The sequence below is a fragment of the Vulpes lagopus genome, chromosome 19, assembly GCF_018345385.1.
Source record: "Vulpes lagopus strain Blue_001 chromosome 19, ASM1834538v1, whole genome shotgun sequence".
Taxonomy (NCBI): Eukaryota; Metazoa; Chordata; class Mammalia; order Carnivora; family Canidae; genus Vulpes; species Vulpes lagopus.
In genome coordinates, this window is record NC_054842.1 from 1,269,330 (window position 1) to 1,292,671 (window position 23,342).

Consider the following 23,342-nt stretch of genomic DNA (forward strand, 5'->3'; position numbering starts at 1 on the left):
TTTCTTCTCTTTGTTTTCCTTCTTTTTCTTTTTCATTTCTTCTTTCTCTGCTCTCTTTTTCTCCTTTTCCCAATACAACTTGTTTTTGGCCACTCTGCACTGAGCAAAATGACTAGCAGGAAAAACTCACCTCAAAAGAAAGAATCATCTATTACCGGGATCCCTGGGCGGCGCAGTGGTTTAGCGCCTCCCTTTGGCCCAGGGCAGGATCCTGGAGACCCGGGATCGAATTCCACATCGGGCTCTCGGTGCATGGAGCCTGCTTCTCCCTCTGCCTGTGTCTCTGCCTCTCTCTCTCTCTCTCTCTCTCACTGTGTGCCTATCATAAATAAATTTTTAAAAAAAAAGAAAGAAAGAAAGAAACAGTCCTCTTGCCCACAGAGTTACAGAATTTGGATTACAATTCAATGTCAGAAAGCCAATTCAGAAGCACAATTATAAAGCTACTGGTGGCTCTAGAAAAAAGCATAAAGGACTCAAGAGACTTCATGACTGCACAATTTAGATCTAATCAGGCAGAAATTAAAAATCAATTGCATGAGATGCAATCCAAACTAGAAGTCCTAACTATGAGGCTTGACGAGGTGAAAGAACAAGTAAGTGACATAGAAGACAAGTTGATGGCAAAGAGGGAAACTGAAGAAAAAAGAGACAAACAATTAAAAGACCATGAAGATAGATTAAGGGAAATAAGTGACAACCTGAGGAAGAAAAACCTACGTTTAATTGGGGTTCCCGAGGGCACCAAAAGGGACAGAGGGCCAGAATACGTATTTCAACAAATCATAGCTGAAAACTTTCCTAATCTGGGAAGGGAAACAGGCATTCAGATCCAGGAAATAGAGAGTCCCCCCCGCCCAAATCAATAAAAACCGTTCAACACCTCGACATTTAATAGTGAAGCTTGCAAATTCCAAAGATAAAGAGAAGATCCTTAAAGCAGCAAGAGACAAGAAATCCCTAAATTATATGGGGAGAAATATCAGATTAACAGCAGACCTCTCCACAGAGACCTGGCAGGCCAGAAAGGGCTGGCAGGATATATTCAGGGTCCTAAATGAGAAGAACATGCAGCCAAGAATACTTTATCCAGCAAGGCTCTCATTCAGAATGGAAGGAGAGATACACAGCTTCCAAGGCAGGCAAGAACTGAAAGAATATGTGACCACCAAACCAGCTCTGTAAGAAATTTTAAGGGGGACTCTTAAAATTCCCCTTTAAGAAGAAGTTCAGTGGAACAATCCACAAAAACAAGGACTGAAGAGATATCATGATGACACTAAACTCATATCTGTCAATAGTAACTCTGAACGTGAACGGGCTTAATGACCCCATCAAAAGGCGCAGGGTTTCAGACTGGATAAAAAAGCAGGACCCATCTATTTGCTGTCTACAAGAGAGTCATTTGAGACAGAAGGACACCTGCAGCCTGAAAATAAAAGGTTGGAGAACCATTTACCATTCAAATGGTCCTCAAAAGAAAGCAGGGGTAGCCATCCTTATATCAGATAAACTCAAATTTACCTCGAAGACTGTAGTGAGAGATGAAGAGGGACAGTATATCATACATAAAGGATCTATCCAACAAGAGGACTTAACAATCCTCAATATATAAACTCCAAATGTGGGAGCTGCCAAATATTTAAACCAATTAATAACCAAATTTAAGACATACTTAGATAATAATACACTTATACTTGGTGGCTTCAATCTAGCTCTTTTTACCCTCGATAGGTCTTCTAAGCACAACATCTCCAAAGAAACAAGAGCTTTAAATGATACACTGGACCAGATGGATTTCACAGATATCTACAGAACTTTACAACCAAACTCAACTGAACACACATTCTTCTCAAGTGCACATGGAACTTTCTCCAGAATAGACCACATACTGGGTCACAAATCGGGTCTGAACCGTTACCAAAAGATTGGGATCATCCCCTGCATATTCTCAGACCATAATTCCTTGAAATTAGAACTAAATCACAGCAAGAAGTTTGGAAGGACCTCAAACACGTGGAGGTTAAGGACCATCCTGCTAAAAGATGAAAGGGTCAACCAGGATAGAAGAAAGGAAGAATTAAAAAGATTCATGGAAACTAATGAGAATGAAGATACAACCATTCAAAATCTTTGGGATGCAGCAAAAGCAGTCCTAAGGGGGAAATACATCGCAATACAAGCATCCATTCAAAAACTGAAAAGAACTAAAATACAAAAGTTCACCTTACACCTAAAGGAGCTAGAGAAAAAACAGCAAATAGATCCTACACCCAACAGAAGAAGAGAGTTAATTAAAATTCGAGCAGAACTCAACGAAATTGAGACCAGAAGAACTGTGGAACAGATCTACAGAACCAGGAGTTTTTTCTTTGAAAGAATTAATAAGATAGATACACCATTAGCCAACCTTATTAAAAAGAAGAGAGAGAAGACTCAAATTAATAAAATCATGAATGAGAAAAGAGAGATCACTACCAACACCAAGGAAATACAAACATTTTAAAAACATATTATGAACAGCTCTACGCCAATCAATTAGGCAATCTAGATGAAATGGACCCATTCCTGGAAAGCCACAAACTACCAACACTGGAACAGGAAGAAATAGAAAACCTGAACAGGCCAATAACCAGGGAGGAAATTGAAGCAGTCATCAAAAACCTCCCAAGACACAAGAGTCCAGGGCCAGATGGCTTCCCAGGGGAATTCTATCAAACGTTTAAAGAAGAAACCATACCTGTTCTAAAGCTGTTTGGAAGGATAGAAAGAGATGGAGTACTTCCAAATTCGTTCTATGAGGCCAGCATCACCTTAATTCCAAAACCAGACAAAGACCCCACCAAAAAGGAGAATTATAGGCCAATATTCCTGATGAACATCGATGCAAACATTGTCAATAGGATACTAGCCAATAGGATCCAACAGTACATTAAGAAGATTATTCACCATGACCAAGTAGGATTTATCCCCGGGACACAAGGCTGGTTCAACACTCGTAAAACAATCAATGTGATTCATCATATCAGCAAGAGAAAAACCAAGAACTATATGATCCTCTCATTAGATGCAGAGAAAGCATTTGACAAAATACAGCATCCATTCCTGATCAAAACTCTTCACAGTGTAGGGATAGAGGGAATTTTCCTCGACATCTTAAAAGCCATCTACGAAAAGCCCACAGCAAATATCATTCTCAATGGGGAAGCACTGGGAGCCTTCCCCCTAAGATCAGGAACAAGACAGGGATGTCCACTCTCACCACTGCTATTCAACATAGTACTGGAAGTCCTAGCCTCAGCAATCAGACAACAAAAAGAAATAAAACACATTCAAATTGGCAAAGAAAAAGTCAAACTCTCCCTCTTCGCCGATGACATGATATTCTACATAGAAAACCCAAAAGCCTCCACCCCAAGATTGCTAGAACTCATACAGCAATTTGGCAGTGTGGCAGGATACAAAATCAATGTCCAGAAATCAGTGGCATTTCTATACACTAACAATGAGAGTGAAGAAAGAGAAATTAAGGAGTCAATCCCATTTACAATTGCACCCAAAAGCATAAGATACCTAGGAGTAAACTTAACCAAGGAGGTAAAGGATCTATACCCTAAAAACTACAGAACATTTCTGAAAGAAATTGAGGAAGGCACAAAGAGATGGAAAAATATTCCATGCTCATGGATTGGCAGAATTAATATTGTGAAAATGTCAGTGTTACCCAGGGCAATTTACACGTTTAATGCAATCCCTATCAAAATACCATGGACTTTCTTCAGAGAGTTAGAACAAATTATTTTAAGATTTGTGTGGAATCAGAAAAGACCCCGAATAGCCAGGGAAATTTTAAAAAAGAAAACCATAGCTGGGGGCATCACAATGCCAGATTTCAGGTTGTACTACAAAGCTGTGGTCATCAAGACAGTGTGGTACTGGCACAGAAACAGACACATAGATCAATGGAACAGAATAGAGAACCCAGCAGTGGACCCTCAACTTTATGGTCAACTAATATTCGATAAAGGAGGAAAGACTATCCACTGGAAAAAAGACAGTCTCTTCAATAAATGGTGCTGGGACAATTGGACATCCACATGCAAAGGAATGAAACTGGACCACACTCTTTCACCATACACAAAGATAAACTCAAAATAGATGAAAGATCTAAATGTGAGACAAGATTCCATCAAAATCCTAGAGGAGAACACAGGCAACGCCCTTTTTGAATTCAACCACAGTAACTTCTTGCAAGATACATCCAGGAAGGCAAAAGAAACAAAAGCAAAAATGAACTATTGGGACTTCACCAAGATAAAAATCTTTTGCACAGCAAAGGATACAGTCAACAAAACTCAAAGACAACCTACAGAATGGGAGAAGAGATTTGCAAATGACGTATCAGATAAAGGGTTAGTTTCCAAGATCTATAAAGAACTTATTAAACTCAACACCAAAGAAACAAACAATCCAATCATGAAATGGGCAAAAGACATGAACAGAAATCTCACAGAGGAGGACATGGACATGGCCAACATGCACATGAGAAAATGCTCTGCCTCACTTGCCATCAGGGAAATACAAATCAAAACCACAATGAGATCCCACCTCACACCAGTGAGAATGGGGAAAACTAACAAGACTGGAAACAACAAATGTTGGAGAGGATGCGGAGAAAGGGGAACCCTCCTGCACTGTTGGTGGGAATGTGAACTGGTGCAGCCACTCTGGAAAACTGGGTGGAGGTTCCTCAAAGAGTTAAAAATAGACCTGCCCTACAACCCAGCAATTGCACTGCTGGGGATTTACCCCAAAGATTCAGATAAAATGAAATGCCGGGACACCTGCACCCCGATGTTTCTAGCAGCAATGGCCACAATAGCCAAACTGTGGAAGGAGCCTCGGTGTCCATCGAAAGATGATGGATAAAGAAGATGTGGTTTATGTATACATGGAATATTCCTCAGCCATTAGAAATGACAAATACCGGGGGGGAGGGGCAAGATGGCGGAGGAGTAGGGTCTCCAGGTCACCTGTCCTCAGCAAATTACCTAGAAAACCATCCAATCATCCTGAAAACCTACGAATTCGGCCTGAGATTTAAAGAGAGACCAGCTGGAACGCTACAGTGAGAAGAGTTCGCGCTTCTCTCAAGGTAGGAAGACGGGGAAAAAGAAATAAAGACACAAAAGGCCTCCAAGGGGGAGGGGCCCCGAGGAGCCGGGCTGAGGCCGGGGCGAGTGTCCCCAGGACAGGAGAGCCCCGTCCCGGAGGAGCAGGAGCTGCAACGACCTTCCCCGCGGAAAGCGGCTCCCCGGGAATTGGAGCAGGATCCCCAGAAAGGCGGGGATGCCCTCGGGCTCCCTGGGACAGTAACAGAGGAACTGAGCCCCGGAGAGTGCCCCGAGCTCCCTAAGGGCTGCAGCGCTCGGCGGGACCCGGAGCAGCTCGGAGGGGCTCGGGCGGCGGCTCCGCGGAGGGGGCGGGGCGGCTCCGGGAACAGCTCAGCGGCGGCGGCTCGGGCGGAGGAAGAAGCTCCGCGCGGAGGGGGCTGCGCGGCTCCGGGAACAGCTCGGAGGGGCTCGGGCGGCGGCTCCGCGGAGGGGGCTGCGCGGCTCCGGGAACAGCTCAGCGGCGGCGGCTCGCGCAGAGGAAGAAGCTCCGCGCGGAGGGGGCTGCGCGGCTCCGGGAACAGCTCGGAGAGGCTCGGGCGGCGGCTCCGCGGAGGGGGCTGCACCGCCGGGAGCGCGAATCCAACAGCGCAGGCCCCGGAGCACAGGGCGCCGGGACACAGCCCAGGATCCGGCCTCCCCCGGGACAGGCAGAGGCCGGGAGGGCCCAGGACAGCAAGGACGCTCCTGCCTGGAACTGAGCAGATCAGCGGCCCCGCCCCGGAGCCCCCAGGCCCTGCAGAAGGAGAGCCCCGGAGCTACTGCGGGGGCTGGATCCAGGGTCCCAGAGCTGCCCCCGCCACTGTGGCTTCCTCCCGGGGCCTCACGGGGTCAACAACCCCCACCGAGCCCTGCACCAGGCAGGGGCAGAGCAGCTCCCCCAAGTGCCAACACCTGAGAATCAGCACAGCAGGCCCCTCCCCCAGAAGACCAGCGAGACGGACCAGTTCCAAGGGAAGTCAAGGGACTTAAACTACACAGAATCGGAAGATACTCCCCCGTGGTTTTTTTTTGTTTTTTGTTTTTTTGTTTTTGTTTTTGTTTTTTTTTGTTTTGTTTTGTTTTGTGCTTTTTTTTTTTCTCTCTTTCTTCTTGATTTCTGATTGCTTCCCCCACCCCCCCTTTTTTCTTTTTTCTCCTTTCTTTCTTTTTCTTTCTTTTTCTTCTCTTTTTCCCCTATTTTTTTCTTCTTTCTCTTTTTTCTTTTTCTCTTTTCTTTCCTTCTCTCTCTTTTTCTCCTTTTCCCAATACAACTTGTTTTTGGCCACTCTGCACTGAGCAAAATGACTAGAAGGAAAACCCCTCAAAAAAAAGAATCAGAAACAGCCCACTCTCCCACAGAGTTACAAAATATGGATTACAATTCAATGTCAGAAAGCCAATTCAGAAGCACTATTTTACAGCTACTGGTGGCTCTAGAAAAAACCATAAAGGACTCAAGAGACTTCATGACTGCAGAATTTAGATCTAATCAGGCAGAAATTAAAAATCAATTAAATGAGATGCAATCCAAGCTAGAAGTCCTAACGACGAGGCTTGACGAGGTGGAAGAACGAGTGAGTGACATAGAAGACAAGTTGATGGCAAAGAGGGAAACTGAGGAAAAAAGAGACAGGCAATTAAAAGACCATGAGGATAGATTAAGGGAAATAAATGATAACCTGAGGAAGAAAAACCTACGTTTAATTGGGGTTCCCGAGGGCGCGGAAAGGGACAGAGGGCCAGAATATGTATTTGAACAAATCCTAGCTGAAAACTTTCCGAATCTGGGAAGGGAAACAGGCATTCAGATCCAGGAAATAGAAAGATCCCCCCCTAAAATCAACAAAAACCGTTCAACACCTCGACATTTAATAGTGAAGCTTGCAAATTCCAAAGATAAGGAGAAGATCCTTAAAGCAGCAAGAGAAAAAAAGTCCCTGACTTTTATGGGGAGGAATATTAGGGTAACAGCAGACCTCTCCACAGAGACCTGGCAGGCCAGAAAGGGCTGGCAGGATATATTCAGGGTCCTAAATGAAAAGAACATGCAACCAAGAATACTTTACCCCGCAAGGCTTTCATTCAAAATGGAAGGAGAGATAAAGAGCTTCCAAGACAGGCAGGAACTGAAAGAATATGTAACCTCCAAACCAGCTCTGCAAGAAATTTTAAGGGGGACTCTTAAAATTCCCCTTTAAGAAGAAGTTCAGTGGAACAATCCACAAAAACAAGGACTGAATAGATATGATGACACTAAACTCATATCTATCAATAGTAACTCTGAATGTGAACGGGCTTAATGACCCCATCAAAAGGCGCAGGGTTTCAGACTGGATAAAAAAGCAGGACCCATCTATTTGCTGTCTACAAGAGACTCATTTTAGACAGAAGGACACCTACAACCTGAAAATAAAAGGTTGGAGAACCATTTACCATTCAAATGGTCCTCAAAAGAAAGCAGGGGTTGCCATCCTTATATCAGATAAATTAAAATTTACCCCGAAGACTATAGTGAGAGATGAAGAGGGACACTATCTCATACTCAAAGGATCTATCCAACAAGAGGACTTAACACTCCTCAATATATATGCCCCGAATGTGGGAGCTGCCAAATATTTAAACCAATTAATAACCAAACTCAAGAAATACCTTGATAATAATACACTTATACTTGGTGACTTCAATCTAGCTCTTTCTACCCTGGATAGGTCTTCTAAGCACAATATCTCCAAAGAAACGAGAGCTTTAAATGATACACTGGACCAGATGGATTTCACAGATATCTACAGAACTTTACATCCAAACTCAACTGAATACACATTCTTCTCAAGTGCACATGGAACTTTCTCCAGAATAGACCACATACTGGGTCACAAATCGGGTCTGAACTGATACCAAAAGATCGGGATAGTCCCCTGTATATTCTCAGACCATAATGCCTTGAAATTAGAACTTAATCACAACAAGAAATATGGAAGGACCACAAACACGTGGAGGTTAAGGACCATCCTGCTAAAAGATGAAAAGGTCAACCAGGAAATTAAGGAAGAATTAAAAAGATTCATGGAAACTAATGAAAATGAAGATACAACCGTTCAAAATCTTTGGGATGCAGCAAAAGCAGTCCTGAGGGGGAAATACATCGCAATACAAGCATACATTCAAAAACTGGAAAGATCTCAAATTCAAAAGCTCACCTTACACATAAAGGAACTAGAGAAAAAGCAACAAATAGACCCCACCCCCAGCAGAAGAAGAGAGTTAATTAAAATTCGAGCAGAACTCAATGATATCGAGACCAAAAGAACTGTGGAACAGATCAACAGAACCAGGAGTTGGTTCTTTGAAAGAATTAATAAGATAGATAAACCATTAGCCAACCTTATTAAAAAGAAGAGAGAGAAGACTCAAATTAATAAAATCATGAATGAGAAAGGGGACATCACTACCAACACCAAGGAAATACAAACGATTTTAAAAACATATTATGAACAGCTGTATGCCAATAAATTAGGAAATCTAGAAGAAATGGACGCATTCCTGGAAAGCCACAAACTACCAAAACTGGAGCAGGAAGAAATAGAAAACCTGAACAGGCCAATAACCAGGGAGGAAATTGAAGCAGTCATCAAAAACCTCCCAAGACACAAGAGTCCAGGGCCAGATGGCTTCCCAGGGGAATTCTATCAAACGTTTAAAGAAGAAATCATACCTATTCTACTAAAGCTGTTTGGAAAGATAGAAAGAGATGGAGTACTTCCAAATTCGTTCTATGAGGCCAGCATCACCTTAATTCCGAAACCAGACAAAGACCCCACCAAAAAGGAGAATTACAGACCAATATCCCTGATGAACATGGATGCAAAAATTCTCAACAAGATACTAGCCAATAGGATCCAACAACACATTAAGAAAATTATTCACCATGACCAAGTAGGATTTATCCCTGGGACACAAGGCTGGTTCAACACTCGTAAAACCATCAATGTGATTCATCATATCAGCAAGAGAAAAACCAAGAACCATATGATACTCTCATTAGATGCAGAGAAAGCATTTGACAAAATACAGCATCCATTCCTGATCAAAACACTTCAGAGTGTTGGGATAGAGGGAACTTTCCTCGACATCTTAAAAGCCATCTACGAAAAGCCCACAGCAAATATCATTCTCAATGGGGAAGCACTGGGAGCCTTTCCCCTAAGATCAGGAACAAGACAGGGATGTCCACTCTCACCACTGCTGTTCAACATAGTTCTGGAAGTCCTCGCCTCAGCAATCAGACAACAAAAAGACATTAAAGGCATTCAAATTGGCAAAGAAGAAGTCAAACTCTCCCTCTTCGCCGATGACATGATACTCTACATAGAAAACCCAAAAGCCTCCACCCCCAGATTGCTAGAACTCATACAGCAATTTGGTAGCGTGGCAGGATACAAAATCAATGCCCAGAAATCAATGGCATTTCTATACACTAACAATGAGACTGAAGAAAGAGAAATTAAGGAGTCAATCCCATTTACAATTGCACCCAAAAGCATAAGATACCTAGGAATAAACCTAACCAAAGAGGTAAAAGATCTATACCCTAAAAACTATAGAACACTTCTGAAAGAAATTGAGGAAGACACAAAGAGATGGAAAAATATTCCATGCTCATGGATTGGCAGAATTAATATTGTAAAAATGTCAATGTTACCCAGGGCAATTTATACGTTTAATGCAATCCCTATCAAAATACCATGGACTTTCTTCAGAGAGTTAGAACAAATTATTTTAAGATTTGTGTGGAATCAGAAAAGACCCCGAATAGCCAGGGGAATTTTAAAAAAGAAAACCTTAGCTGGGGGCATCACAATGCCAGATTTCAGGTTGTATTACAAAGCTGTGGTCATCAAGACAGTGTGGTACTGGCACAAAAACAGACACATAGATCAATGGAACAGAATAGAGAACCCAGAAGTGGACCCTGGAATGTATGGTCATCTAATATTCGATAAAGGAGGAAAGACTATCCATTGGAAGAAAGACAGTCTCTTCAATAAATGGTGCTGGGAAAATTGGACATCCACATGCAGAAGAATGAAACTGGACCACTCTCTTTCACCATACACAAAGATAAACTCAAAATGGATGAGAGATCTAAATGTGAGACAAGATTCCATCAAAATCCTAGAGGAGAACACAGGCAACACCCTTTTTGAACTTGGCCACAGTAACTTCTTGCAAGATACATCCATGAAGGCAAAAGAAACAAAAGCAAAAATGAACTATTGGGACTTCATCAAGATAAGAAGCTTTTGCACAGCAAAGGATACAGTCAACAAAACTAAAAGACAACCTACAGAATGGGAGAAGATATTTGCAAATGACATATCAGATAAAGGGCTAGTTTCCAAAATCTATAAAGAACTTATTAAACTCAACACCAAAGAAACAAACAATCCAATCATGAAATGGGCAAAAGACATGAAGAGAAATCTCACAGAGGAAGACATGGACATGGCCAACATGCACATGAGAAAATGCTCTGCATCACTTGCCATCAGGGAAATACAAATCAAAACCACAATGAGATACCACCTCACACCAGTGAGAATGGGGAAAATTAACAAGGCAGGAAACAACAAATGTTGGAGAGGATGCGGAGAAAAGGGAACCCTCTTACACTGTTGGTGGGAATGTGAACTGGTGCAGCCACTCTGGAAAACTGTGTGGAGGTTCCTCAAAGAGTTAAAAATAGACCTGCCCTACGACCCAGCAATTGCACTGTTGGGGATTTACCCCAAAGATTCAGATGCAATGAAACGTCGGGACACCTGCACCCCGATGTTTCTATCAGCAATGGCCACAATAGCCAAACTGTGGAAGGAGCCTCGGTGTCCATCGAAAGATGAATGGATAAAGAAGATGTGGTTTATGTATACAATGGAATATTACTCAGCAATTAGAAACGACAAATACCCACCATTTGCTTCAACGTGGATGGAACTGGAGGGTATTATGCTGAGTGAATAAGTCAATCGGAGAGGACAAACAGTGTATGTTCTCAATCATTTGGGGAATATGAATAATAGTGAAAGGGAATATAAAGGAAGGGAAAAGAATGTTGGGAAATATCAGGAAGGGAGACTAGAACATAAAGACTCCTAACTCTGGGAAACGAACTAGGGGTGGTGGAAGGGGAGGAGGGGCGGGTGTTGGAGGGGAATGGGTGACGGGCACTGAGGTGGACAATTGACGGGATGAGCACTGGGTGTTTTTCTGTATGTTGGTAAATTAAACACCAATAAAAGTTAAAAAAAAAAAATTAAAAAAAAAATAATAAATAAATAAAGAGAGACCAGCTGGAACGCTACAGTGAGAAGAGTTCGCGCTTCTATCAAGGTAGGAAGACGGGGGAAAAAAGAAATAAAGGAACAAAAGGCCTCCAAGGGGGAGGGGCCCCGCGAGGAGCCGGGCTGAGGCCGGGGCGAGTGTCCCCAGGACAGGAGAGCCCCGTCCCGGAGGAGCAGGAGCAGCACCAACCATCCCCGCAGAAAGGGGCTCCCGGGGAATTGGAGCAGGATCCCCAGAAAGGCCGGGGGACGCCCTCGGGCTCCCTGGGACAGTAACAGAGGAACTGCTGCCCCGGGAGATGCGCCGAGCTCCCTAAGGGCTGCAGCGCTCGGCGGGGCCCGGAGCAGCTCGGAGGGGCTCGGGCGGCGGCTCCGCGGAGGGGGCTGCGGGGCTGCGGGGGCTGCGGGGCTCCGGGAACAGCTCAGCGGGCGGCGGCTCGGGCGAGGAAGAAGCTCCGCGCGGAGGGGGCTGCGCGCTCCGGGAACAGCTCGGAGGGGGCTTCGGGCGGCGGCTCCGCGGAGGGGGCTGCGCGGCTCCGGGAACAGCTCAGGCGGCGGCGGCTCGCGCAGAGGAAGAAGCTCCGCGCGGGAGGGGGCTGCGCGGCTCCGGGAACAGCTCGAGAGGCTCGGGCGGCGGCTCCGCGGAGGGGGCTGCACCGCCGGGAGCGCGAATTCAACAGCGCAGGGCCCCGGAGCACAGGGCGCCGGGACACAGCCCAGGATCCAGGCCTCCCCCGGGACAGGCAGAGGCCGGGAGGGCCCAGGACAGCAAGGACGCTCCTGCCTGGAACTGAGCAGATCAGCGGCCCCGCCCCGGAGCCCCAGGCCCCTGCAGAAGGAGAGCCCCGAGCTACTGCGGGGGCTGGATCCAGGGTCCCAGAGCTGCCCCCGCCACTGTGGCTTCCTCCCGGGGCCTCACGGGGTCCAACAACCCCCACCGAGCCCTGCACCAGGCAGGGGCAGAGCAGCTCCCCCAAGTGCCAACACCTGAGAATCAGCACAGCAGGCCCCTCCCCCAGAAGGACCAGCGAGACGGACCAGTTCCAAGGGAAGTCAAGGGACTTAAACTACACAGAATCGGTAAGATACTCCCCCCGTGGTTTTTTTTTTTGTTTTTTGTTTTTTGTTTTTGTTTTTGTTTTTTTTTTTGTTTTGTTTTGTTTTGTGCTTTTTTTTCTCTCTTTCTTCTTGATTTCTGATTGCTTCCCCCACCCCCCCTTTTTTCTTTTTTCTCCTTTCTTTCTTTTCTTTCTTTTTCTTCTCTTTTCCCCTATTTTTTTCTTCTTTCTCTTTTTTCTTTTTCTCTTTTCTTTCCTTCTCTCTCTTTTTCTCCTTTTCCCAATACAACTTGTTTTTGGCCACTCTGCACTGAGCAAAAATGACTAGAAGGAAAACCCCTCAAAAAAAGGAATCAGAAACAGCCCACTCTCCCACAGAGTTACAAAATATGGATTACAATTCAATGTCAGAAAGCCAATTCAGAAGCACTATTTTACAGCTACTGGTGGCTCTAGAAAAAAGCCATAAAGGACTCAAGAGACTTCATGACTGCAGAATTTAGATCTAATCAGGCAGAAATTAAAATCAATTGCATGAGATGCAATCCAAACTAGAAGTCCTAACTATGAGGCTTGACGAGGTGAAAGAACGAGTGAGTGACATAGAAGACAAGTTGATGGCAAAGAGGGAAACTGAGAAAAAAGAGACAAGGCAATTAAAAGACCATGAAGATAGATTAAGGGAAATAAGTGACAACCTGAGGAAGAAAAACCTACGTTTAATTGGGGTTTCCCGAGGGCACGAAAAGGGACAGAGGGCCAGAATACGTATTTCAACAAATCATAGCTGAAAACTTTCCTAATCTGGGAAGGGAAACAGGCATTCAGATCCAGGAAATAGAGAGTCCCCCGCCCTAAATCAATAAAAACCGTTCAACACCTCGACATTTAATAGTGAAGCTTGCAAATTCCAAAGATAAAGAGAAGATCCTTAAAGCAGCAAGAGACAAGAAATCCCTAAATTATATGGGGAGAAATATCAGATTAACAGCAGACCTCTCCACAGAGACCTGGCAGGCCAGAAAGGGCTGGCAGGATATATTCAGGGTCCTAAATGAGAAGAACATGCAGCCAAGAATACTTTATCCAGCAAGGCTCTCATTCAGAATGGAAGGAGAGATACACAGCTTCCAAGGCAGGCAAGAACTGAAAGAATATGTGACCACCAAACCAGCTCTGTAAGAAATTTTAAGGGGGACTCTTAAAATTCCCCTTTAAGAAGAAGTTCAGTGGAACAATCCACAAAAACAAGGACTGAAGAGATATCATGATGACACTAAACTCATATCTGTCAATAGTAACTCTGAACGTGAACGGGCTTAATGACCCCATCAAAAGGCGCAGGGTTTCAGACTGGATAAAAAAGCAGGACCCATCTATTTGCTGTCTACAAGAGAGTCATTTGAGACAGAAGGACACCTGCAGCCTGAAAATAAAAGGTTGGAGAACCATTTACCATTCAAATGGTCCTCAAAAGAAAGCAGGGGTAGCCATCCTTATATCAGATAAACTCAAATTTACCTCGAAGACTGTAGTGAGAGATGAAGAGGGACAGTATATCATACATAAAGGATCTATCCAACAAGAGGACTTAACAATCCTCAATATATAAACTCCAAATGTGGGAGCTGCCAAATATTTAAACCAATTAATAACCAAATTTAAGACATACTTAGATAATAATACACTTATACTTGGTGGCTTCAATCTAGCTCTTTTTACCCTCGATAGGTCTTCTAAGCACAACATCTCCAAAGAAACAAGAGCTTTAAATGATACACTGGACCAGATGGATTTCACAGATATCTACAGAACTTTACAACCAAACTCAACTGAACACACATTCTTCTCAAGTGCACATGGAACTTTCTCCAGAATAGACCACATACTGGGTCACAAATCGGGTCTGAACCGTTACCAAAAGATTGGGATCATCCCCTGCATATTCTCAGACCATAATTCCTTGAAATTAGAACTAAATCACAGCAAGAAGTTTGGAAGGACCTCAAACACGTGGAGGTTAAGGACCATCCTGCTAAAAGATGAAAGGGTCAACCAGGATAGAAGAAAGGAAGAATTAAAAAGATTCATGGAAACTAATGAGAATGAAGATACAACCATTCAAAATCTTTGGGATGCAGCAAAAGCAGTCCTAAGGGGGAAATACATCGCAATACAAGCATCCATTCAAAAACTGAAAAGAACTAAAATACAAAAGTTCACCTTACACCTAAAGGAGCTAGAGAAAAAACAGCAAATAGATCCTACACCCAACAGAAGAAGAGAGTTAATTAAAATTCGAGCAGAACTCAACGAAATTGAGACCAGAAGAACTGTGGAACAGATCTACAGAACCAGGAGTTTTTTCTTTGAAAGAATTAATAAGATAGATACACCATTAGCCAACCTTATTAAAAAGAAGAGAGAGAAGACTCAAATTAATAAAATCATGAATGAGAAAAGAGAGATCACTACCAACACCAAGGAAATACAAACATTTTAAAAACATATTATGAACAGCTCTACGCCAATCAATTAGGCAATCTAGATGAAATGGACCCATTCCTGGAAAGCCACAAACTACCAACACTGGAACAGGAAGAAATAGAAAACCTGAACAGGCCAATAACCAGGGAGGAAATTGAAGCAGTCATCAAAAACCTCCCAAGACACAAGAGTCCAGGGCCAGATGGCTTCCCAGGGGAATTCTATCAAACGTTTAAAGAAGAAACCATACCTGTTCTAAAGCTGTTTGGAAGGATAGAAAGAGATGGAGTACTTCCAAATTCGTTCTATGAGGCCAGCATCACCTTAATTCCAAAACCAGACAAAGACCCCACCAAAAAGGAGAATTATAGGCCAATATTCCTGATGAACATCGATGCAAACATTGTCAATAGGATACTAGCCAATAGGATCCAACAGTACATTAAGAAGATTATTCACCATGACCAAGTAGGATTTATCCCCGGGACACAAGGCTGGTTCAACACTCGTAAAACAATCAATGTGATTCATCATATCAGCAAGAGAAAAACCAAGAACCATATGATCCTCTCATTAGATGCAGGGAAAACATTTGACAAAATACAGCATCCATTCCTGATCAAAACTCTTCACAGTGTAGGGATAGAGGGAATTTTCCTCGACATCTTAAAAGCCATCTACGAAAAGCCCACAGCAAATATCATTCTCAATGGGGAAGCACTGGGAGCCTTCCCCCTAAGATCAGGAACAAGACAGGGATGTCCACTCTCACCACTGCTATTCAACATAGTACTGGAAGTCCTAGCCTCAGCAATCAGACAACAAAAAGAAATAAAACACATTCAAATTGGCAAAGAAAAAGTCAAACTCTCCCTCTTCGCCGATGACATGATATTCTACATAGAAAACCCAAAAGCCTCCACCCCAAGATTGCTAGAACTCATACAGCAATTTGGCAGTGTGGCAGGATACAAAATCAATGTCCAGAAATCAGTGGCATTTCTATACACTAACAATGAGAGTGAAGAAAGAGAAATTAAGGAGTCAATCCCATTTACAATTGCACCCAAAAGCATAAGATACCTAGGAGTAAACTTAACCAAGGAGGTAAAGGATCTATACCCTAAAAACTACAGAACATTTCTGAAAGAAATTGAGGAAGGCACAAAGAGATGGAAAAATATTCCATGCTCATGGATTGGCAGAATTAATATTGTGAAAATGTCAGTGTTACCCAGGGCAATTTACACGTTTAATGCAATCCCTATCAAAATACCATGGACTTTCTTCAGAGAGTTAGAACAAATTATTTTAAGATTTGTGTGGAATCAGAAAAGACCCCGAATAGCCAGGGAAATTTTAAAAAAGAAAACCATAGCTGGGGGCATCACAATGCCAGATTTCAGGTTGTACTACAAAGCTGTGGTCATCAAGACAGTGTGGTACTGGCACAGAAACAGACACATAGATCAATGGAACAGAATAGAGAACCCAGCAGTGGACCCTCAACTTTATGGTCAACTAATATTCGATAAAGGAGGAAAGACTATCCACTGGAAAAAAGACAGTCTCTTCAATAAATGGTGCTGGGACAATTGGACATCCACATGCAAAGGAATGAAACTGGACCACACTCTTTCACCATACACAAAGATAAACTCAAAATAGATGAAAGATCTAAATGTGAGACAAGATTCCATCAAAATCCTAGAGGAGAACACAGGCAACGCCCTTTTTGAATTCAACCACAGTAACTTCTTGCAAGATACATCCAGGAAGGCAAAAGAAACAAAAGCAAAAATGAACTATTGGGACTTCACCAAGATAAAAATCTTTTGCACAGCAAAGGATACAGTCAACAAAACTCAAAGACAACCTACAGAATGGGAGAAGAGATTTGCAAATGACGTATCAGATAAAGGGTTAGTTTCCAAGATCTATAAAGAACTTATTAAACTCAACACCAAAGAAACAAACAATCCAATCATGAAATGGGCAAAAGACATGAACAGAAATCTCACAGAGGAGGACATGGACATGGCCAACATGCACATGAGAAAATGCTCTGCCTCACTTGCCATCAGGGAAATACAAATCAAAACCACAATGAGATCCCACCTCACACCAGTGAGAATGGGGAAAACTAACAAGACTGGAAACAACAAATGTTGGAGAGGATGCGGAGAAAGGGGAACCCTCCTGCACTGTTGGTGGGAATGTGAACTGGTGCAGCCACTCTGGAAAACTGGGTGGAGGTTCCTCAAAGAGTTAAAAATAGACCTGCCCTACAACCCAGCAATTGCACTGCTGGGGATTTACCCCAAAGATTCAGATAAAATGAAATGCCGGGACACCTGCACCCCGATGTTTCTAGCAGCAATGGCCACAATAGCCAAACTGTGGAAGGAGCCTCGGTGTCCATCGAAAGATGATGGATAAAGAAGATGTGGTTTATGTATACATGGAATATTCCTCAGCCATTAGAAATGACAAATACCGGGGGGGAGGGGCAAGATGGCGGAGGAGTAGGGTCTCCAGGTCACCTGTCCTCAGCAAATTACCTAGAAAACCATCCAATCATCCTGAAAACCTACGAATTCGGCCTGAGATTTAAAGAGAGACCAGCTGGAACGCTACAGTGAGAAGAGTTCGCGCTTCTCTCAAGGTAGGAAGACGGGGAAAAAGAAATAAAGACACAAAAGGCCTCCAAGGGGGAGGGGCCCCGAGGAGCCGGGCTGAGGCCGGGGCGAGTGTCCCCAGGACAGGAGAGCCCCGTCCCGGAGGAGCAGGAGCTGCAACGACCTTCCCCGCGGAAAGCGGCTCCCCGGGAATTGGAGCAGGATCCCCAGAAAGGCGGGGATGCCCTCGGGCTCCCTGGGACAGTAACAGAGGAACTGAGCCCCGGAGAGTGCCCCGAGCTCCCTAAGGGCTGCAGCGCTCGGCGGGACCCGGAGCAGCTCGGAGGGGCTCGGGCGGCGGCTCCGCGGAGGGGGCGGGGCGGCTCCGGGAACAGCTCAGCGGCGGCGGCTCGGGCGGAGGAAGAAGCTCCGCGCGGAGGGGGCTGCGCGGCTCCGGGAACAGCTCGGAGGGGCTCGGGCGGCGGCTCCGCGGAGGGGGCTGCGCGGCTCCGGGAACAGCTCAGCGGCGGCGGCTCGCGCAGAGGAAGAAGCTCCGCGCGGAGGGGGCTGCGCGGCTCCGGGAACAGCTCGGAGAGGCTCGGGCGGCGGCTCCGCGGAGGGGGCTGCACCGCCGGGAGCGCGAATCCAACAGCGCAGGCCCCGGAGCACAGGGCGCCGGGACACAGCCCAGGATCCGGCCTCCCCCGGGACAGGCAGAGGCCGGGAGGGCCCAGGACAGCAAGGACGCTCCTGCCTGGAACTGAGCAGATCAGCGGCCCCGCCCCGGAGCCCCCAGGCCCTGCAGAAGGAGAGCCCCGGAGCTACTGCGGGGGCTGGATCCAGGGTCCCAGAGCTGCCCCCGCCACTGTGGCTTCCTCCCGGGGCCTCACGGGGTCAACAACCCCCACCGAGCCCTGCACCAGGCAGGGGCAGAGCAGCTCCCCCAAGTGCCAACACCTGAGAATCAGCACAGCAGGCCCCTCCCCCAGAAGACCAGCGAGACGGACCAGTTCCAAGGGAAGTCAAGGGACTTAAACTACACAGAATCGGAAGATACTCCCCCGTGGTTTTTTTTTGTTTTTTGTTTTTTTGTTTTTGTTTTTGTTTTTTTTTGTTTTGTTTTGTTTTGTGCTTTTTTTTTTTCTCTCTTTCTTCTTGATTTCTGATTGCTTCCCCCACCCCCCCTTTTTTCTTTTTTCTCCTTTCTTTCTTTTTCTTTCTTTTTCTTCTCTTTTTCCCCTATTTTTTTCTTCTTTCTCTTTTTTCTTTTTCTCTTTTCTTTCCTTCTCTCTCTTTTTCTCCTTTTCCCAATACAACTTGTTTTTGGCCACTCTGCACTGAGCAAAATGACTAGAAGGAAAACCCCTCAAAAAAAAGAATCAGAAACAGCCCACTCTCCCACAGAGTTACAAAATATGGATTACAATTCAATGTCAGAAAGCCAATTCAGAAGCACTATTTTACAGCTACTGGTGGCTCTAGAAAAAACCATAAAGGACTCAAGAGACTTCATGACTGCAGAATTTAGATCTAATCAGGCAGAAATTAAAAATCAATTAAATGAGATGCAATCCAAGCTAGAAGTCCTAACGACGAGGCTTGACGAGGTGGAAGAACGAGTGAGTGACATAGAAGACAAGTTGATGGCAAAGAGGGAAACTGAGGAAAAAAGAGACAGGCAATTAAAAGACCATGAGGATAGATTAAGGGAAATAAATGATAACCTGAGGAAGAAAAACCTACGTTTAATTGGGGTTCCCGAGGGCGCGGAAAGGGACAGAGGGCCAGAATATGTATTTGAACAAATCCTAGCTGAAAACTTTCCGAATCTGGGAAGGGAAACAGGCATTCAGATCCAGGAAATAGAAAGATCCCCCCCTAAAATCAACAAAAACCGTTCAACACCTCGACATTTAATAGTGAAGCTTGCAAATTCCAAAGATAAGGAGAAGATCCTTAAAGCAGCAAGAGAAAAAAAGTCCCTGACTTTTATGGGGAGGAATATTAGGGTAACAGCAGACCTCTCCACAGAGACCTGGCAGGCCAGAAAGGGCTGGCAGGATATATTCAGGGTCCTAAATGAAAAGAACATGCAACCAAGAATACTTTACCCCGCAAGGCTTTCATTCAAAATGGAAGGAGAGATAAAGAGCTTCCAAGACAGGCAGGAACTGAAAGAATATGTAACCTCCAAACCAGCTCTGCAAGAAATTTTAAGGGGGACTCTTAAAATTCCCCTTTAAGAAGAAGTTCAGTGGAACAATCCACAAAAACAAGGACTGAATAGATATGATGACACTAAACTCATATCTATCAATAGTAACTCTGAATGTGAACGGGCTTAATGACCCCATCAAAAGGCGCAGGGTTTCAGACTGGATAAAAAAGCAGGACCCATCTATTTGCTGTCTACAAGAGACTCATTTTAGACAGAAGGACACCTACAACCTGAAAATAAAAGGTTGGAGAACCATTTACCATTCAAATGGTCCTCAAAAGAAAGCAGGGGTTGCCATCCTTATATCAGATAAATTAAAATTTACCCCGAAGACTATAGTGAGAGATGAAGAGGGACACTATCTCATACTCAAAGGATCTATCCAACAAGAGGACTTAACACTCCTCAATATATATGCCCCGAATGTGGGAGCTGCCAAATATTTAAACCAATTAATAACCAAACTCAAGAAATACCTTGATAATAATACACTTATACTTGGTGACTTCAATCTAGCTCTTTCTACCCTGGATAGGTCTTCTAAGCACAATATCTCCAAAGAAACGAGAGCTTTAAATGATACACTGGACCAGATGGATTTCACAGATATCTACAGAACTTTACATCCAAACTCAACTGAATACACATTCTTCTCAAGTGCACATGGAACTTTCTCCAGAATAGACCACATACTGGGTCACAAATCGGGTCTGAACTGATACCAAAAGATCGGGATAGTCCCCTGTATATTCTCAGACCATAATGCCTTGAAATTAGAACTTAATCACAACAAGAAATATGGAAGGACCACAAACACGTGGAGGTTAAGGACCATCCTGCTAAAAGATGAAAAGGTCAACCAGGAAATTAAGGAAGAATTAAAAAGATTCATGGAAACTAATGAAAATGAAGATACAACCGTTCAAAATCTTTGGGATGCAGCAAAAGCAGTCCTGAGGGGGAAATACATCGCAATACAAGCATACATTCAAAAACTGGAAAGATCTCAAATTCAAAAGCTCACCTTACACATAAAGGAACTAGAGAAAAAGCAACAAATAGACCCCACCCCCAGCAGAAGAAGAGAGTTAATTAAAATTCGAGCAGAACTCAATGATATCGAGACCAAAAGAACTGTGGAACAGATCAACAGAACCAGGAGTTGGTTCTTTGAAAGAATTAATAAGATAGATAAACCATTAGCCAACCTTATTAAAAAGAAGAGAGAGAAGACTCAAATTAATAAAATCATGAATGAGAAAGGGGACATCACTACCAACACCAAGGAAATACAAACGATTTTAAAAACATATTATGAACAGCTGTATGCCAATAAATTAGGAAATCTAGAAGAAATGGACGCATTCCTGGAAAGCCACAAACTACCAAAACTGGAGCAGGAAGAAATAGAAAACCTGAACAGGCCAATAACCAGGGAGGAAATTGAAGCAGTCATCAAAAACCTCCCAAGACACAAGAGTCCAGGGCCAGATGGCTTCCCAGGGGAATTCTATCAAACGTTTAAAGAAGAAATCATACCTATTCTACTAAAGCTGTTTGGAAAGATAGAAAGAGATGGAGTACTTCCAAATTCGTTCTATGAGGCCAGCATCACCTTAATTCCGAAACCAGACAAAGACCCCACCAAAAAGGAGAATTACAGACCAATATCCCTGATGAACATGGATGCAAAAATTCTCAACAAGATACTAGCCAATAGGATCCAACAACACATTAAGAAAATTATTCACCATGACCAAGTAGGATTTATCCCTGGGACACAAGGCTGGTTCAACACTCGTAAAACCATCAATGTGATTCATCATATCAGCAAGAGAAAAACCAAGAACCATATGATACTCTCATTAGATGCAGAGAAAGCATTTGACAAAATACAGCATCCATTCCTGATCAAAACACTTCAGAGTGTTGGGATAGAGGGAACTTTCCTCGACATCTTAAAAGCCATCTACGAAAAGCCCACAGCAAATATCATTCTCAATGGGGAAGCACTGGGAGCCTTTCCCCTAAGATCAGGAACAAGACAGGGATGTCCACTCTCACCACTGCTGTTCAACATAGTTCTGGAAGTCCTCGCCTCAGCAATCAGACAACAAAAAGACATTAAAGGCATTCAAATTGGCAAAGAAGAAGTCAAACTCTCCCTCTTCGCCGATGACATGATACTCTACATAGAAAACCCAAAAGCCTCCACCCCCAGATTGCTAGAACTCATACAGCAATTTGGTAGCGTGGCAGGATACAAAATCAATGCCCAGAAATCAATGGCATTTCTATACACTAACAATGAGACTGAAGAAAGAGAAATTAAGGAGTCAATCCCATTTACAATTGCACCCAAAAGCATAAGATACCTAGGAATAAACCTAACCAAAGAGGTAAAAGATCTATACCCTAAAAACTATAGAACACTTCTGAAAGAAATTGAGGAAGACACAAAGAGATGGAAAAATATTCCATGCTCATGGATTGGCAGAATTAATATTGTAAAAATGTCAATGTTACCCAGGGCAATTTATACGTTTAATGCAATCCCTATCAAAATACCATGGACTTTCTTCAGAGAGTTAGAACAAATTATTTTAAGATTTGTGTGGAATCAGAAAAGACCCCGAATAGCCAGGGGAATTTTAAAAAAGAAAACCTTAGCTGGGGGCATCACAATGCCAGATTTCAGGTTGTATTACAAAGCTGTGGTCATCAAGACAGTGTGGTACTGGCACAAAAACAGACACATAGATCAATGGAACAGAATAGAGAACCCAGAAGTGGACCCTGGAATGTATGGTCATCTAATATTCGATAAAGGAGGAAAGACTATCCATTGGAAGAAAGACAGTCTCTTCAATAAATGGTGCTGGGAAAATTGGACATCCACATGCAGAAGAATGAAACTGGACCACTCTCTTTCACCATACACAAAGATAAACTCAAAATGGATGAGAGATCTAAATGTGAGACAAGATTCCATCAAAATCCTAGAGGAGAACACAGGCAACACCCTTTTTGAACTTGGCCACAGTAACTTCTTGCAAGATACATCCATGAAGGCAAAAGAAACAAAAGCAAAAATGAACTATTGGGACTTCATCAAGATAAGAAGCTTTTGCACAGCAAAGGATACAGTCAACAAAACTAAAAGACAACCTACAGAATGGGAGAAGATATTTGCAAATGACATATCAGATAAAGGGCTAGTTTCCAAAATCTATAAAGAACTTATTAAACTCAACACCAAAGAAACAAACAATCCAATCATGAAATGGGCAAAAGACATGAAGAGAAATCTCACAGAGGAAGACATGGACATGGCCAACATGCACATGAGAAAATGCTCTGCATCACTTGCCATCAGGGAAATACAAATCAAAACCACAATGAGATACCACCTCACACCAGTGAGAATGGGGAAAATTAACAAGGCAGGAAACAACAAATGTTGGAGAGGA

At 43.7% G+C, this 23,342-nt stretch overlaps 1 protein-coding gene across 1 annotated transcript in view; it reads right to left on the bottom strand.

Annotated features, from left to right (window-relative positions):
• The window catches only part of LOC121478716 (adipocyte plasma membrane associated protein), a 165,162-nt gene that overhangs the window by 92,980 nt on the left and 48,840 nt on the right, over positions 1 to 23,342 (bottom strand). The gene's annotated exons all lie outside the window — the stretch shown is intronic.